The sequence below is a fragment of the Chinchilla lanigera genome, unplaced genomic scaffold (genome assembly GCF_000276665.1).
Source record: "Chinchilla lanigera isolate Chin_1 unplaced genomic scaffold, ChiLan1.0 scaffold00088, whole genome shotgun sequence".
In the NCBI taxonomy this organism is placed as follows: domain Eukaryota; kingdom Metazoa; phylum Chordata; class Mammalia; order Rodentia; family Chinchillidae; genus Chinchilla; species Chinchilla lanigera.
Window position 1 is genome coordinate 1,492,204 of NW_004955489.1, and position 16,808 is coordinate 1,509,011.

At 46.7% G+C, this 16,808-nt stretch overlaps 1 protein-coding gene and 1 long non-coding RNA gene across 4 annotated transcripts in view; both read left to right on the plus strand.

The window, feature by feature from the left end:
• Nucleotides 1–16,808, plus strand: part of Kcnh1 (potassium channel, voltage gated eag related subfamily H, member 1) — a 373,266-nt gene that overhangs the window by 315,589 nt on the left and 40,869 nt on the right. The window lies entirely within an intron of this gene.
• LOC106146655 lies at nt 14,112–15,855 on the plus strand. The gene is made up of 2 exons (XR_001231189.1): nt 14,112–14,471; nt 15,473–15,855. It is a non-coding gene; the product is annotated as an uncharacterized LOC106146655 (long non-coding RNA).

The following is a 16,808-nucleotide window of genomic DNA, read 5'->3' on the forward strand; positions in this document are numbered from 1 at the left end:
CATGTAGAACATCCTAGGAGAGGGTTTGTGGCAGAGTAAAGCTTGTGGGAAAGTGACAGGACAAGGAGGCAGGAATCATGTCCCCTTAAGGGTGTGTCTCCAGTGAGCTCACTTTGTTCACTCAGCCACACTCCTCAATGTTGCCCAACCTCATGGGAGTACCATAGGCTGATGGCTAAGCCCTCATACACGGGCTTTTCGGGGACTTGTGTACTCTTGTAAGGCCACTAGTGTGGGAGACCGAGACAGGATTGTAAAGTCAAGCTCAGCCTGGACAATTTATTGACTTAGCAAAAATATGTCTTAAAAAAAAAAAAGGCTAAGGAGGTAGCTCATTTCCAAAGCCTTCAGTTCAATCCCCAGTACTTGCCGGGGGGGGGGGGGCGGGGGGGGGCTCAAACTATAACAGTAAATGTCTCCCTTGATGGGGTAGCCAGAGCTGCTTATCCCTGGTCCTGTCCCCAGTCCTAAAAGCAGGTGCTTTTGTGCTGGATTTCCAGATGCCTCTCTCCCACGGAATCAGCCTGACTTCTAGAGAGGGCTTGAGGTTCCTCTGCTTGATGGCCCTGGAAGGTGCTCCAGGTGCCAGGCCTGTTCTGGCCAGCAGTAAGGCCGAGTCTCTCTAGCCAGCCTGGTCAAGGTGGTGACTAGGAGTAAAAGCACTGGTCCTGGAGGCTTTCCAAGAGGCTATCTGGCCTTGAGCTGGCCGTCCTGACAGCCTTTGCTAGGACACTCGGATTGGCTTTTGGTGTCTGTCCAGCAGCCTCTGAAAACTGGAGAGAGGCCATGTACGCAGGACTCCATGGCTCCTGAAGGATCTCACTCCTTCTTTTATTCCCTGTGTCTCTTGCTCTGCCAGAAGTTCACTCTTCTCCCTGATCTTTTGTGAAATAGCCTCTATTCAGCCACGCAGAACATTTATAAACAGCCCACTTCCTTGATTATTAATTTCTCAGTGCTTTAATCTTTAACCTCTTTCTACTTTCCCTTCCTTCTGGGATACATTTTCCAGACCTAAAATAATGTGATCAGCCATGTTTTGGCACCCCTAAAAGCACACACTTGCACACACACATGCATACGCCATGAACTGAGTCTTCTTGATTAGTTTTTGTAACTTGTATCTCCAGGGTCATTGTTCTTCCCCTTGCTGTGTGTTAGGATCCCGGCAGCCCATTAAACCAGCTCCCAGGTGTAATTCTTCCCAGATAGCTTCTCCTGGAGTTTTGTGTGGAGATGAGGGCTGGGAGGGCTGGCACTGGGGGCATAAACAGGGCATTCTTAATTTAGGTTACTTTACTGGGAAAGTGTCTGAGGCAGCAGGCTAGGATCCAGACTATCTATGCCCGCTCCAAGTCCACCCTGTCCAACCAGCACCACCCTGTGCTCAGTCCTAGGCCAGGAGCCATACCGGAGATGCAGGGGCCCATGTGCTGCCTCCTGGAGGCCAGAGGAAATCGTGGGCTGTGCTCTCCTGAAACCCAGAATCCTACTTCCCCGCCAGCTGTACTCCAGCTGGCTCCCCTGGGGAACTGGAGACAAAAGCCATGGGACCCATGGACCGGGGCTTCTGAAAACCCTTTGAGGACAGACGCTTCTCTGTGGCTAAAGGTCACTTTGAAGCAGTGGTCCCCCTTTTGCTGAGATTTATTTCAGTCAAATTCTCAAAAGGAAATTTGTTTCAGCCAGTTCCTTTAGAATAACTTTTTTTTTTAATTCATGGAGACTAGATTTGGTTCTTTGCCCTTTCCTCCATTGCTTCTGTTTTCTCTGCCTTTCCACAGCCTAACTTGGTGCTTCTGAGAGGGCCTTCCTTTGTGTGGTGCCAGCCATCTTGCCCTGGACTCTGAAAGGTGACTTCCTGACTCAGCCTTGGCAGCTTACCTGGCTGTCTTCCTCCCTTCCACTGGCTCTGAGAGCCCAGTCCCTAATCAGTTTACTTAGGGAAAGTTAAGCAAGATCTTGCCTTCCAGGAGTCTGGCTGTAATCTGGCTGCTCCCCTCCACCTGTTTCCCAGCGCGGCTCCCATACCCAGTCCTTAGCACCCCATGCTGGTGTCCCAAGCAGTGCAGATCATCATTAGGGGCCAGCAAGTTCTCTGGGCACCTCGGTGCTGGCAGACTGTTGACTGGTTCTGCCTGATATCTGAGGCAGGGCTGGTCCCTGGTACAAGGAGCCCTAGCTGTCCTTGAGTCTTGGGATGAACATTCTGGGAATCAGCTTCCTTTGGTGGCCTTCTATTTACCACCTGTGCCTCCATCTGTCTCTTGTCTGCTTCCCTGCAACATTGCATGAGTAGAACAGTTGCTCAGATGCAGCTTGAAATCAAAATTTTCAGGGAGGCTGGGCACCATGGCATGGGCCTTATAGTCTCAGCTGTTTGGTAGGCTGAGGCAGGAGGATTGCTTGAGCTCAGTAGTTCAAGGCCAGCCTGGGTAATGTAGGAAGACTACGTCTCAAAAAAGCATTCTCAGGAAGGAAGATGGCTTAGGTTCAGCTTCTAGTTTTGCTTCTGCCAGGCCAGTCTTTTGCAGCTGTTGCTTTTTCTCTCATCTCTTCCTCATTTTGCCTCCCTTACCTGTACAAGCAGAAGGACTGAAGAACAAAACTGCTGAAGGGGAACTGTTTTGACTTGGGCCCTCTACATTCCTCTTGCCTTTGGTGAATTTTTGGTAACATTTATATGAAGCATGTTATATTTTTCAGCTTGTTAAAATGAATTCATTTATCCCACCATTGGTAAACTCTGTTTACATAAGTTAAAATGAAAAGGAGGTTTGCCATACTTTCATTGCATTCATGCCTTTATTGTCATGGGTGCTGTGATGATGTGATTCAGAAAGCCCTTCTGCTCACAGTCAACAGCATGGCAGTCACTTGAAGAATCCTAGAGACCATTTTATGTGTGCCTATCCTGGGCCAATTTAAATAAATGTGTGCATGGTAGCTGGAAGTTATGTGGTCCTCTTGGACATGTGGGTTATGTAAGGAGAAAGCAGACACCTAGATCACTTCGATGAGAAATGATGGAAGGGATCAGTTTCAAATACCTGTGGAGCCTCCTCGAGAACTGGCTCTGCCTGGTAGCTATGAGTGCTCACTGGTGCTGACTGTCCTCCCCTCCCCTTCCTCTCCACTCCTGGCAGCACCGTGTGAGAGACATGATGAGTGCCTTTCTGCCCTCACAGTCTGGGTTTGATTCTGCCACAGGCTCTTTTAATAAAGAAAAATATTTTTAATCATAAGCTTTAATAAGAGGCTTTTTCTGAAAGTAGGAGAAAAGGAGAGAGAAGGCAGCTAATACAAGGAGAGGGCTATTTCAGATCCATCAAACAAAATCCCAGTGGTAAGTAACAGAGAGTAAGGGGAAGAAGATAGTGGCAGCCTTAAAGTAAAATTCTAAACGCTTTCCAAGAAGAGCCCAGCTCCTGGAGAAGTGGAGACTAAGGCTGTAGGAATAAGAGAAGAAGTAAGCCCAGAAAGAATAGACTTGGGTAATCAGGGGAGGCAGAAGCAGGACTGAATACAGAAGTGCCCCGCGTCCTGGCTCCTGGCTCCTGGCTACCATTTCTTTGGGTCTAAATATAGGGGCCATTGTTAGAAGGTGAAAGTTCATTTGTAAATAAAGAGATAGGAGGAAATAAAAGTGACTTTATCAGAGACCTGATTTTGAGACTGCATTTGAAGAAAGCTGGGGTGGGGCCTTCTCTTCAGGGATGGTATTTCCTGATGCGGGAAACACTGAATGTATTGATGGAAATAAGCATTAGGATTGGATTGTCTTGTTCCATCTTTATCTGTCTGTGCCCTCCTGCCTTTTGTACCCATCTATGTAGCACATCCAGTTCCTTCCTTCCTTCAAATTCCTGAGTAGATCTCTTTTTTCCAAGAAGCTCTCTCCAGCAGCCTTAGCGTATTTAACTCTGGAGTTTCTGCAGCCTAAGCTTTTGTTGTTTGTGTCGTGTTTGTTTTTCCTTTTAGTATCCAGGATTGACCTCTAGGACCAAATGAATCCAGGAATGAACAGCTGGCTTCTCCACCCATAAGGTGTAGGACCTGGGCTCCTTGAACAGGTTTCCCCTGGCTCTGGGGCTTCCACTCTCCCTGCTCCCAAAGGACACTGTCCAGGGTGCTGACCTCTAAAACTTGCCATACCTTAGCCTGAAAATTCATGTGGGCTGAGCCCTGTGGCGGGTTTCCAAATAAAACAAAACTGAAAACTACATGAATTTTTAGTTAGTGCTGAGAAAGGCAGTCAGTGGGCACTCCTGCCAGACTGCTGGTGAGTTGTGAGCACTTTTTGTTCTCAGCCCCTGCTTGTCTACACTAAGTGATAACAAGTGGAGTGATGTTGGTGTGACAGTTCAGGACCAGCACAGCAGAGAATGTTCATGGTGGGTTTGGTTTCTGCCAGATTGTAATCAGCTCTGAGGACTTTCTATGGCCAGATGTGGCTTTCAAAAGCAGTCAAGCAAATCATGTAATCTTGTGTGGTCCCCTAGCTTGAGGGCTACATACAGAACAAAGTAGGGCAGTCCCTGTGGAGATATGGGGAGAAGTTCAGGATTTTCTCTGGGTATCAGAGAGTGAACACAAGTAGGGCTTATGGCCTGGTGACCTGGAAGGATGCCAGCATAGTGGGGAGGTGGGGATCAGGAGTTCAGATTCAGAGATTGAAGCGGGGGTTGTTATGGCTTATGTCTAGATGATTCCCCAAAGCCTCATGCAGTCACGGGTAGGGGTTGTTCAGCAGTGGCTGAATCTAAAGTGTGTGATGCTGCGATTAAAGGTGTGCGATTACTAAATCAGTCACTGATTGATTTAGCACCACCTTCATCACAGTAGCCTAGACAGAGTGTAAAAGGGGCAGAAGGAAGTTGCTAAGGTCCCTTGCTTGCTTTGCTACCTTCCTCCCTCCATGAACTATTTCTCCTCTGTGACTCCTCCTCTGTGTACTGGCCTGCCTCGGAGCCAGTGGGCTATGGACTGAAACCTCCACAAACTGTGAGCCAAATGAACCTCTCCTCCTTTAACTTCAACTTGGGTATTTTGTCTCAGCAATGAGAAAAGAAACTAAGATGGCGTTCTGGGTAGGATATAAATTTAGAGGCTGTAAGCATACTGATAGCATTTGTAGCCCGAAGCCTATAAATGGGTGGAATGATCTAAAGGTAAGTACAGATGGAGAAGCAGAGAGGTCAGAACTGGAATCCCAGGTGGAAGTATGTAAGTTGACGTTGATTCAATTAATTGAGTGAAGGACAGTTGTCCATAGTTCTTCCTGCTAAAAGGCAAAGCAGCAGGCAAGCGTCTCATCTCTTTCTTCTTCTCTGCAGTACTGAGGGTTGAACCCATGGCAATTGCATTGAGCTATGCTCCAGCCCTTTAAATTTTTTTTTTTTTTTTTTGAGACTGTCTCACTAAGTTGCTAAGTTGCTCAGACTGGGCTCACATTTCCTGTCCTCCTGCCTCAGCTTCTCAGAGTGCTGGGATTACAGGCTTATACTGCCAAGCAGGCTACATAGTCTTTTGTTCTAGAAAAAAAAAAAGGATAAAAATGTGTACCCACCCTACAAAAGCCTCTTTCTTTTTCTCTCTTTCTCTCTTTCTTTCTTTCTTTCTTTCTTTCTTTCTTTCTTTCTTTCTTTCTTTCTTTCCTTCTTTCTTTCTTTCTTTCTTCCTTCCTTCCTTCCTTCCTTCCTTCCTTCCTTCCTTTCTTCCTAAGGTTCTTCTCTTCCTTCCCTTTCCCTTCTTTCCTACCTTCTACCCTCCCTCCCTCCCTTCTTTCCTTCCTTCCTTCCTTCCTTCCTTCCTAATTAGAAAATAAAATCTAGGACTTGAAGAAAGAAATAGTATGTTTTTCATGTTCTCTGAGCTGGCCCTCTCCATTTCCTCTCTCGCTCCCTGCCTGACCTGGCCCATTTTGGTGTAAAGGCGTAGGAAGTTGGGTAACTAGTTCTGTGACCCCCAAAGAAGAGAAAGCTGCTAGTGAGGTGCCAACAGGGGCTTACTGTCTGGGGACAGCTGGGACTGACTGAGGGAGGGAGACTGAGTCTTCCTTAAAGGGGCTCACTCAGCAGGAAATCCCTTCGTGTAATCAGCTCCCACTACACCCCCAATTCATCTGCTTTATGAGCTAATCAGCTTTAATCCTTTAGAATCCAGCACAGTAGACATAATGATAGGCATGTAAATTTGCGCTTTGAAGTCTGTAATCCTGAACTGCAAGACTTCCTAACCTTGCCTTCTAGCAGCCTGGACACAGCTTTTAGAGTCACCCCTGGGGAAGCTGAGACGTGTGAAAGAGGGAGATTAACTGAAGATGCTCGAGGCATGAACTTGTGGGCGACTAGAGGTAACAGGGAAGTTGTGACCACAGCTGCACAAGGAGAAGCAGTGACACAGCTAAGACTCATCCTCCTCTCCTCCTCACCACATTTGCTCCCTTTTCTGTGAACCCCAGATGAATTTGTACCCCTCATCCCACCTCTGCCTTATCCAGACGAGCTTGGACTCTGGTCACCCGAGGTCTTCCACTTTGTCAACAGAGGCAGCACCCCTGATTGCCCTGGTGAACACCCACAGCTGGGGTGGTACACCCTGCTCAGAAGACAATGCCCTTTCAGTAACCGTAGTGATATCTTTGGGTTCAAATAAAAACTTAACGGTTAATTCAGAACCTTAACCCAGATCAGTTACTTGTTAGTAGTGTAGTTTTTGACATCGTGACAGAGGCTGCTATGGAAGGTCATTGGTGGTGAAGGGGCTTCTGGGGGCTCCTAGAGTTCCTGTGTCATCTGAACATATTCAGACAAGCTTTGTGCTGCTTCAGAACTGCCCACCTTGACCTGCAGCAGCCCTCAGGTAAACTCTGCTTCCCTTTTCTCAAGTAAGCATTTTCCAAATCAAGACCATTGAAGTGAGTTCCCCTCAGAAAGTCTCTACCCAATCTGCACAGTTTCCTGTGTGTTCTTAGAAAAGTATTCTAAGAACTTGAGGGGAGAAATAAAAAATTAAGTCCTATTACATAATACTGTTATCCATTTAGCATGCTTTGCTTAATTGGTAATTTGATCAGCTGGTTCTTCTGTCACCAGAAGTCAGGAGAAAGAAGCTTGTCTGTCTCTGAGAGATTGAGGGGCCCCGGGCAGCTAAGGAGCTCACCACCCAGAGCTGTGGCCTGAGGCACTAAATTACCTGTCCCCCCCATCTAGGAAGTGCTGGGGCCTTGCTATGGTCTGAGTGTTTATGCCTCCCCAATTTGAAAACTAATCTCCAAGGTGATGGTATCGGAAGGTGGGGAGACCCAGAAAACTCTGCCCTTACAAATGGGATGAGTACCCTTAGACCACAGAGAGCTGCCTTCTCCATCTGCTGTATGAGGCCTAGGCAAGAAGTGCACTTTATGAAGCAGACACGGGCCTCACTGGACACTGGATGTGCTGGTGTCCCTTGATCTGGGATTTCTTAGCCTCTAGAAGCATGAGCAGTGAATAGCTGTTGTCTATAAAATACCCGGTCCAAGATATTTTGTTATAGCAGCCCTAACAGACTGAATCAGTTCTCTGCACTCTCCCAGAACACAGAGCCTCTGCTCTTAGCTGTGCACACAGTGGATCAGAAGACCAGCCTGCAACACAGCACTAAGCAAGGACATCTCTGCAGGAGCTCTGAAAGGGCAGAGTTCCATGTGGACTCCAGCAGCTGGGAGGAACCCTGGAGTTTGTATCTAAATTATGCCCTTCTTATTTCAGCTGCTTAGAGACCTGGGTGTCTTCCAGGCACCTCCCGCTGCTTGTTGATCATGGACCTCTTGGTCCGGAGCCAAAGGCTGCTGAGTTGATACCTGTGCTGGTGGTGCTTCTCCGACATGGGTTCCTGGGGCTGCTGGTGAGGGCGCAGCTGAGGAGGAGTTCCTGCAAGAGGAGTTCAACCCCTGCCATCTCACCCTGCTCAGAGCTGTGCTCAGTGCTAGGGCTGCAGCTGCTACTATTTTGAGTGTTTGTTGGGCCCCAGCTGACCTGAGCTCCCTTTGATACCATGAGCTCGTAAATGACTTTCTGAGGTGCTCTGGGGCCCACCTCCTTCCCTAGCACCCTGGCCTTGGGCCACCAGAGAGCACTTACTTGCCCCCACCCAACACAGGTTGGCTTTGCACAGTAAATCAGAAGAGGCCAAGGGGAGGGCTGTGGTCTCTACTCCTCAGTGTGGGTGGTGGAGTGGCCTGCCAAGCCTGGAGGGGGAATTGGGCAGGGAGACTTTTCTACATACTGATTCTCTCCCTTGCCCAGTGTCTGTTCAGGCAATGGTTGGTGGCTAACAAATGTACATAGAGCTCTGTTGCTTGGCCTGAGAACTCTTATGGAGCCTCCCTAAGACAGCTGTGTACTTGAACAAGTAAATGTGTGTTTTTAAAGAGGTAATTTGATCTAGATTTATACCATTCATTGTTTTCTAAAGTTCTTCTGGCATTTTTGGAAATCCCATTCTTTTATGAAATTTCTCCCAGTAACAGGAAGAAGCCTGCAAACTGCTCTCCTTCCTGGCCTGTGTAACAAACCCTTTTTACTTTCTTAACTCACTTAAACCCCTGGGTAATTTTTCTACGAGAGAGACAGTGCCGTGAGAGAGTGAAATAGCAGCAGGCCAGGCATTGTGCGGGCGTGAATGGTAGTGGTAAAGGTACAGCCTCCAAAGCCTCATGGCTGGAAGCAGATCCCAGCCCTGCCACTTCTTGTCTGCCCACAGGGGCAGATTTCTTAACTTCTCTGGGCTAAGTGTCAGACCCAGGATTTTTACTCCAAGTGTAGTGGAGTAAAACCTAAAGAGATACATACGCAGTATTACTCTAACCACAAATAATAGTTCATAGGAAGTGTGAAAAGTGATAGAAGAGCCAGATAGGGTTCAGTATCATTTCTGCTCTTAAATCACAAGGTGGACACCACTCTCAAACTTTCATTTCCTGTTCTTCCATCAGGAGATCCTTCCCATGTTATAAACTCAATCATCTTACAAACCCAGAGTCCTCCTCTTGAATAAGGAAGAGTAGTAGAGAAGGAAGGTCAGGGGCCAGTGCCTGCCCAGAAGGTGTTTGGAGGAGAGGGTTATAATGGCCATTGTGTCTGTTACAGGTTCCTGTTGATGACAGAAAGACCATTTGGTTTAATGACAGGTGGACACGAGTTGGCACATGGGTACTCCAACTTGTCTTAGGCTGCCATTGAAAGAGGCAGGGCTAACACTGGATGATTTTTGAGCTCCAGCCTGGGAAGAGCTTTTTACAGGTCCAGGTAGCCCTGAGGCAGTTAGGAATCTGGACAGTTTACATTGCTTACCTTGCTCCCACGTCTGACCTCTGTGATCTCAGAAAGTCACAGTGAGCCACCACAAGAGCCATGTGGGACAAGCTAGAGGAGCAAGCAAAGATGGCAAGCTTCATCACTGGTTACTAGACACTCTCAGCATTGCAGAGGGTCAGAGGTAGAGAGCGAGACTGGGTTATTGTCCAAGTGCTTCTCAGTTTGAAGCCAATTTGCCACCCTTAAAGCAGCAGTTTTTGAAGAAGCAAGCCACTGCATCACCACGCTTGCATATTGGATAGCATGGACCGTTTCGCCCCTCTGCTTTTAAAAATTCTCCCTGTCAACGGTTCTTTCTGACATAGTCAAGCTGTGTTTTGACACCCAGGGCTTTATCCCTGCCCAAGCTTGTCCCTTTGGAAACCAGTAACACCTGCCTTTTAGGATGAAGGGCATTTGGATGAAGTCTAATTTTCCTGCTTAGCCTGAGGCAGTGATAGTCCTCTGCAGCTTTGAAATGCCCTCCTCCTCAGAGTGGCAAGCACCTAAATAGCATCTATTATGGCCAGGCAGTATCCTTAGCACTTTGCGTATGTCGCTATTTTAATCTTACCCACGTGTCAAGACCAAAACAAGACCACTGAATATTATTTTAGGGTAAGATTTTGGGCTTTTCTGAAAACTGCCTCTGCAGGAAAGAGTCGGGAGGGCCCAGCCCAAAACTGATCTTTGTTCTTAACTGACCTGCCCAGGCCTGGGTGGTTTATATCCATGAAAGAGGGTGGGGTGGGCAAAGAAGACAATGGATATTCTTTAGATCAGTAAGTCTCAGAGCAAGCTGATATGTAAAGTTAAACATTGCATGGCTCTGGTATTGACTTAAACCCTTCATTTACAATTTTTGAGACCTATTTTTAGAGTACTGATAATATGTTTTTGAGAGAGGTCACCATCTTCATTATGAAGGGAGGGTCTTATTAGTTTCTTGCAATTTTTTTCTGACAGCCTGAGGAACAAGTATACCATCTACTATTGAGAAAGGTTAACTTCTTTTTCACAATAAGTTATGAGGCCTTTTGTAAGTTATTGTTAATGATCAATGACTATAAATTTTTTCATATGATTTACTCTAAAAAACTATACTGCCTTAGGTTGTAATAGTGCCTATTATATAATATAATAGTGAGGACACTTGAGTTTCAAAGTGCTTCCTGGGGCTGAGAGAAATATGGAGTGACAGCTTGTAGTCTCCATGTCAGGGTGGACACTATTGCCCTAAGGATTTAGTGCTAAGCTTGGAGTAGTGGGGTATTTCTACCAGAATCTTCCCTTTGATTTGGAAGAATGGGGAAAGAAGAGGTGACTTTTCTGCTGCTCTTGTAACCGAAGCTCAGGCCACTGAAGTAGGAATAGGAAGACATAGAAGAAGCTATTTATTTTGAGTTGGCCTCTCTGTTCATACATGTGCTCTATATTTCAAATGCCTTCCCTTCTCTGCCACTGTGTTAGGAAATCTTATAATGGAGAGTGGCTTGAGGGAAATCATTACTTCTGCTAATCCTTGTCTGCCCACATGGAAGCCTGTCTTTGCAGTCTCATAGACAATTCAATCTCACCCCATTGTAGTCTACTTTAAGCTTTCTTTTCCCTTTTGTTGCTTTTGATTCTTACCTGACCATATTTGCTTTGGCTTATGTGTCTCCAGGCAACAAGACCACATATGGATTGCAGTGCTTTATCAGGGTGTGACAGTGCACACCCATAATCGCTACACTTAGGAGGCTGAGTCAGAGGACTGCCATGAGTTTGAGGCCAGCCTGGACTATATAGCAACATTCTGTCTAAAAATTTACTTTAAAAAGTGTGTAGTGGCATGAACAATAAAGTGCTAATGAAGGTCCGTCAGCAAGTTGGGGTGCAGGTGGGGCACTAGAGAAAAGCAGCATGCTCAGTCGGGCTGTTTCCAGGAAGATATATGCTGGTTCTATCTGTGCACCCCCGGTGAAGTGGCAGAATCATCAAAATGGGGAGGTGTGCTCTCTACTTAAGGGACCATCTATCCAAGTTTGCTTTTCCTTTATAAATACACTGGGAGCTGCCTCTTCCCACTAAGCTGCTCAATTGGAGCATAACAGCTGGCTCCCTGAGTGGCTCTGTGCTGTGTGTGTGTGTGTGTGTGTGTGTGTGTGTGTGTGCGTGCGCACGCATGCAGATGCATGTATTTGCACATGGTACTTGTCTGCTCACGTACCTCAAACCAGTGGTCGCATCTCTGTGATTTTTTTCTCTATTTAAAATACATGACATTGATTGACCAGGGAGGAATTATTTATCTTATGATTTTGTGTCATCAAGGTAGAGCAAATTCCCTCCAGTTCATGTTTGGCAATTGCTGCTGAGATCTATTATTTTTCTAGTAGCCTCCATTTGTTCATTATTTCCTCTGTCCAGTCACCTGGCCTTACATGTGCCCTTTCCCTGTAGTCTGTTCACTCATTCCACTATCCACAGTTCATAAAGAGTTCCTTCAGATGCCAGGCAAAAGAAATGAAAGGGTGTCTTTCACGTGCTCTTAGGTTCCAAGGTTACCGTAAAGAGGGCACCAAGACAATCTTCAGACACAGAGCTCATCAGAGCCCAGGGAAAGGGGCCAACCATCTTCAAACTTAGAGCATTTGTCTGCCAATTTTACTTCCTGAATAGCTTATTTTAAAACGTAGACTCTGATGTCAACCCCCAGAGATTAAGATCCAGTAGTGATTGGTGCTCCCTAGGAGTTTGCACTTTAACAGCTACCATGTGATTCTCACGTAAGTTGTCTACTGACCACAACAGCACGGGGTTAGAACCTCCAAGCCTGATTTGTCCTTCCTTACAGTTCTTCCAGTTACATCCCTTTGCTTCTAAGTTCAGATTAACCCCCTTTGTTTCAGGGATCATTGAGACCGCTGAGGGGTCAGTGAGACTGTAGAGACGGAACACAGGTTTCAGAGGGTTTCACTGCTTCCTGTAGCCCAGCAGTCTTGTCTTAAGTACTGGACGATAAAAATGCACCTGCCACGTGCACATCAGCAGACACTAGACTCCAGAGAAAGTTTGACAAACCATTTCCAAAGAACCGGATTCCTTCATGCTTTGATTGACAAGATCTTTTTTGTTTGAGGTCAGGATGACTTGTATATCTGATGACAGACCCTCTAGTTACATTTTTTGCAATTATCATTAGCTTATCCTGTACAGTACCTATAGTTTGTACCCAGGCATTCCACCATTTTATCCTGGACATTGAGAAGTTAACCAAGGTCCTCCATCCTGTGGGCTCCTTGAGTAGGGTGAGCTTCCATGCATACACTGCGACTCTCAAACATGTGCCATGAAGGAGATAAGTGGGAATATGCTTCTGCTCTGCTTAGTAAAAGTAAAGCTTTGCACTGAAGTACACCTTTTTTTAGTAAAAGTAAAGCTTTAGTACTGCAGCACATCTCTTTTTCACCCTCTTGATGTACATGTCTCTTTTTGCCCAGATGACCAAAACAAAGAGGGACTCATGATGGAGTAAGAAAGGACACTTTTGCTTCTCTAATCCCACATAGCATCAGGTCATAAGTGATGGTTTATCACTGTTGACTGTGGACTGCTTGACACACACCAAGTGTGTGAGTGTGGCGGGGGAGACTGAGTGTGGTAACGCAGGCGCGACTTCAGCCTCCCTGAGCTCTTTCTGCTTTCTCGCTGCATTCTTGTTGAAAGACATGGGGAGCGTTTCATACCCACCACTCTCCTAAGGGCTGAGGAGCTGCTGCTGGCTGCCCTTCTGAAGGAATAAAGGAATATCTCAGCGGCACAGCGCCTTCTGGTAAGTGTGAGGTTGTGAGTTTCATTCCTGGTACCAAAAAAAAAAAAAAAATGAGGAAAGTAGCTGCACCCCCACCCCCACCCCTTAATATTTCCATGGTCCTGAAATATTAAGTCTGTTTTCCTCCTCAATTCATCCTTTTGGGAAACCATTTCCTTCCTAACCTGGCCTTGCACCTGAAGGGGTTATCGCCAAAATAAAGATACATTTGAGGGGATACCTGGCTTGGGTACAGGGGTTCAGGCTGTAGCCACAGAACAGTATGCCTCATGGTGCTATGCCCTGGCCTAGGAGGGCTTGATCCTGACCTGGACCCTGCCACCATGAGGTCTAAAGCTCTGAACTGGCCTGCAGGAGGCAAGTCACTACACTCCTGCATGAGGTCCCTGAGATGCCGGCATCCAGAGGCCCCCTTGGCAGGGTTCCCTCTGTCCTCGGCAGGAGTCATCACAGATATCTGAGAGGGGCCTTCGCTTGAGCTGTTATTTGTAATTGGACTCATGAGGAATCAGTTTGCTCCTAAAGTCTCCTAGTTTGTTTCTGCTTGCTTATCCTGTAGTCGTGCATGGGCAAAGGGCCAAATGAGCCTTCTTTCCAAAAGTCAGGCAACTGCCGCTGCCTGGCTTGTCAGGAGCTGCTGTCAAAATCCTGCTCATTGACACCGTTTGTAGCCTGTTCTGAAGAGACTTTGCTCCCCCCACAATGGGTGAAAATGATTCTTATGAATATTTGATAAATTGCTTTATTCTTTTATTCCTTTGCCATTAAAAAAAGAAGCCGTATCATACATCTCCCATCTGCCAAATTCTGGAAACGTGAGACTGAGTGAGAAGCAGTCCTGTCCTCCAGAAGCTCATAGCCCTGACAGGCAAACAGATAGCTATTATATGATGTCATAAGTGCTGGGGTTGCCCAGAGATGGGAAAGTCTTCACAGAGAAAGTGACATTTGTACCAGACCTTGGAGGATGAGGTCAGTAGGCAGAGAGGGGCTGATGGCTATTCCTAACAAAGAATGCAACTCCATCAAAAAATATATGGAAGTCTAAGATCTGGTTGGGCAAGTATGAGCAGTGGTGTGGAGCTCAGCACAGGAGACTGAGAGGGGCCAGAAAGCCATTTTTGAAGCACCTTGAGAGCCATTGAAACTCCTGAGGCAGCTGTGGCCTTGGGTGCCCTGCATAAGTGATCTTTGACAGCTGGTCATTAAGCTCCTGTTCATCCTGAATGCCTCTGGGCAGATTCCCTCCATTCAGACCTCCCCCTGTCCAGGAGGCCTGCCTTGGTCACCCTCCTCCCTTCTCCCCACGTGAGGTAAGTGATCTGTTGGGTGGTGCGTTGTTTAGTACCATGTTGGCTTATAATTACTTTACTTATAAATTCTCCATGCCTGATCAGAAGCTTTTGTAGGGCTGGGTTAAAATTTGTTTAGTACTTTTTGTCCAGTGTCCCGGGTAAAATAGAGAGGGTGCTCAGTGAATATCTTCAATGAACGTGTTAAAACTGAATGAATGCCCTAACACCCCCTGAAAGATGGAGCTCAGCATGTCACATCTAGGGGTTCAGAACTACTAACTACTTTAAACACTGGACTGTGATCCCATAGTACAGTTATGGACCATGGGCAATAGGAAGCCACTGGAAATCGAAGTTTCATAAAAGGAGGTCTTAATGCAGTTAAAGGTATAGCTACCCTGGAGGAGAGGCATAGTTGGATGAGAGTGACAGGCTAATGGCTCTGATTAGCCAAGCTTTCATGTTTCAACCAAGGTGTTTTGGCTAAAGTGGCTGTGGTGGCTCCTGTTCTCAAAGTGGACATTCAAGTAGGGAAAATTGTTTTCCATCATTTTTGAGTGACAGGAAAAGGCAGGAAGAAGGGATGTTCTGTTTCACATAGTGGCCAGAGGAAGATATTTCACTTCTGATGATTCTGCCCTAAAAAATGAGGACTGTTAACTGAAGCTCTCATTGGAACTGGCAGCAGGACCTGTCTATGTGGACAGAGAAGTAATGTGAGTGTTACCGGCCATGGTGATAAGACCCAGACTCTTACTGGGTCTGTGCTCTCACGGGGGCCCAGAGGTAGCATGGGACCCTGAGTCAAACTCCAGCTGACACCTCTAGCACATAGCTGGAGCTTCATGGTAAAGTGAAAGGATTGCGTCTGAGAATCCTGTTCACAGAGCCCATGTACTCTGCTGTTCATTAAGGGAAACGCTCACTCTCTCAGCCTGTTTCTTATTCTATTTAAAAAGAAAGTAAACAGTATGCCAAATGGATTTCCCTTTTGTGAATCCCAAGTATTTCACTTCCAGAAGAGAAGCTATTTGGTGAGTAGTTTGTGAAATCCCTGGATTGTTCCTTCATGATCAATGATGTCATTGGAGTCTGGAATCAGATTCACATCGTGACTGTGCTGCATCCTGAACCAGTTTTCTTCAGCCTTGGCTGCACATTGCAAGATGCGGAAGCTTTAAAACGTATTCTGGGGCCAGGGATGTAGCTCAGTGGCCCAAGCACCTGCCTGGCAAGCGCAAGGCTGTGAGTTGGATTCCTGGTACCAAAAGAAAAAAGTATTCTGAGCCTGAAGTTCTGGTGTAATTGGCCTGAGGTGCAGCCTGGGTGCTGTAACTTGAGGTTCTAATGTACATCTAAGGTTGAGAATGATTGTACTAAAGTAATTGCTTTGGAAAAGTTACCCAACTTTGTCTCTGAGTTTTTTTCTTGCTGGTAAATGTGGACTTACTTTATGAACCTCACAAACGTGGAGGATGAAGTCAGATAAGGTTTGTTTCGTAAGTGATAACCACTGTCTTCATCACATGTCGTAGACTGCTGTGTAAGGCGATCACCTTGAATTGCAGGCCACACTCTTCCCAGCCGTACCAGAGAGTGTGAGCAGCTGCAGATGGCTTCTGTGGCCTATGACTGAAGTGAGTCATCACTTCACCCTGTTACTGGGTTGGGGTGCTGGAGCCTCCTCCTGGAGGTGATTTCTAGGTTCTTTCTGTCCTGACCAAAGAATTGGTCAAGACAAGTGCAAATGGTAGCAAAGCTTTATTAAAGGTAGGAAAAGAAGCAGGCTCTGCAGAGCAGGCTTGGGCCAAGTAGGGGAAAAAAAGCACTCCCTACAGAGCGAGGGCAGCCACCGTGCAAGAGAGAACACGATGGCAAAAGCTCAGTGCGGACAGCTCTTCTGTACCACCCACTCCTCAGGCTGACACCAGGGCCAGGCTGTCCTATTGAAAACCTGGGTGAAAAGACCGTGTGCAGGGCTTTGGGGGCTGCTCTGTGCATGTGTTCTGGGGTTTTGTAATTAACAGATCACGCCTACTTCCCCAGCCAGCTTTGTCATGTCCTAATATCCTGTCTCCACCCCAGGACAGGTCATGGTTCTTCAGGCCTCACAAGGGTGTTAGCTGTCCAGCGTCAGTGCCATGCCCCTTTGTCAGCCTTTCAAGTGCTGGGCTTTAAGCCCATGGTTAACATTTTTGTTTTCTTCATTGGAGAATTATTGATGTGTGTGTGCGGGGGGGTGGTTGTTGTTTTGGTCTTTTAGCTTAAAGAAACTAAGATGCTAAAGCCAGAGGATCCATGGGAATGAAAAACCTTGCCTTACTCACTCTGCTCAGCACACGGATTCAGTCCCCT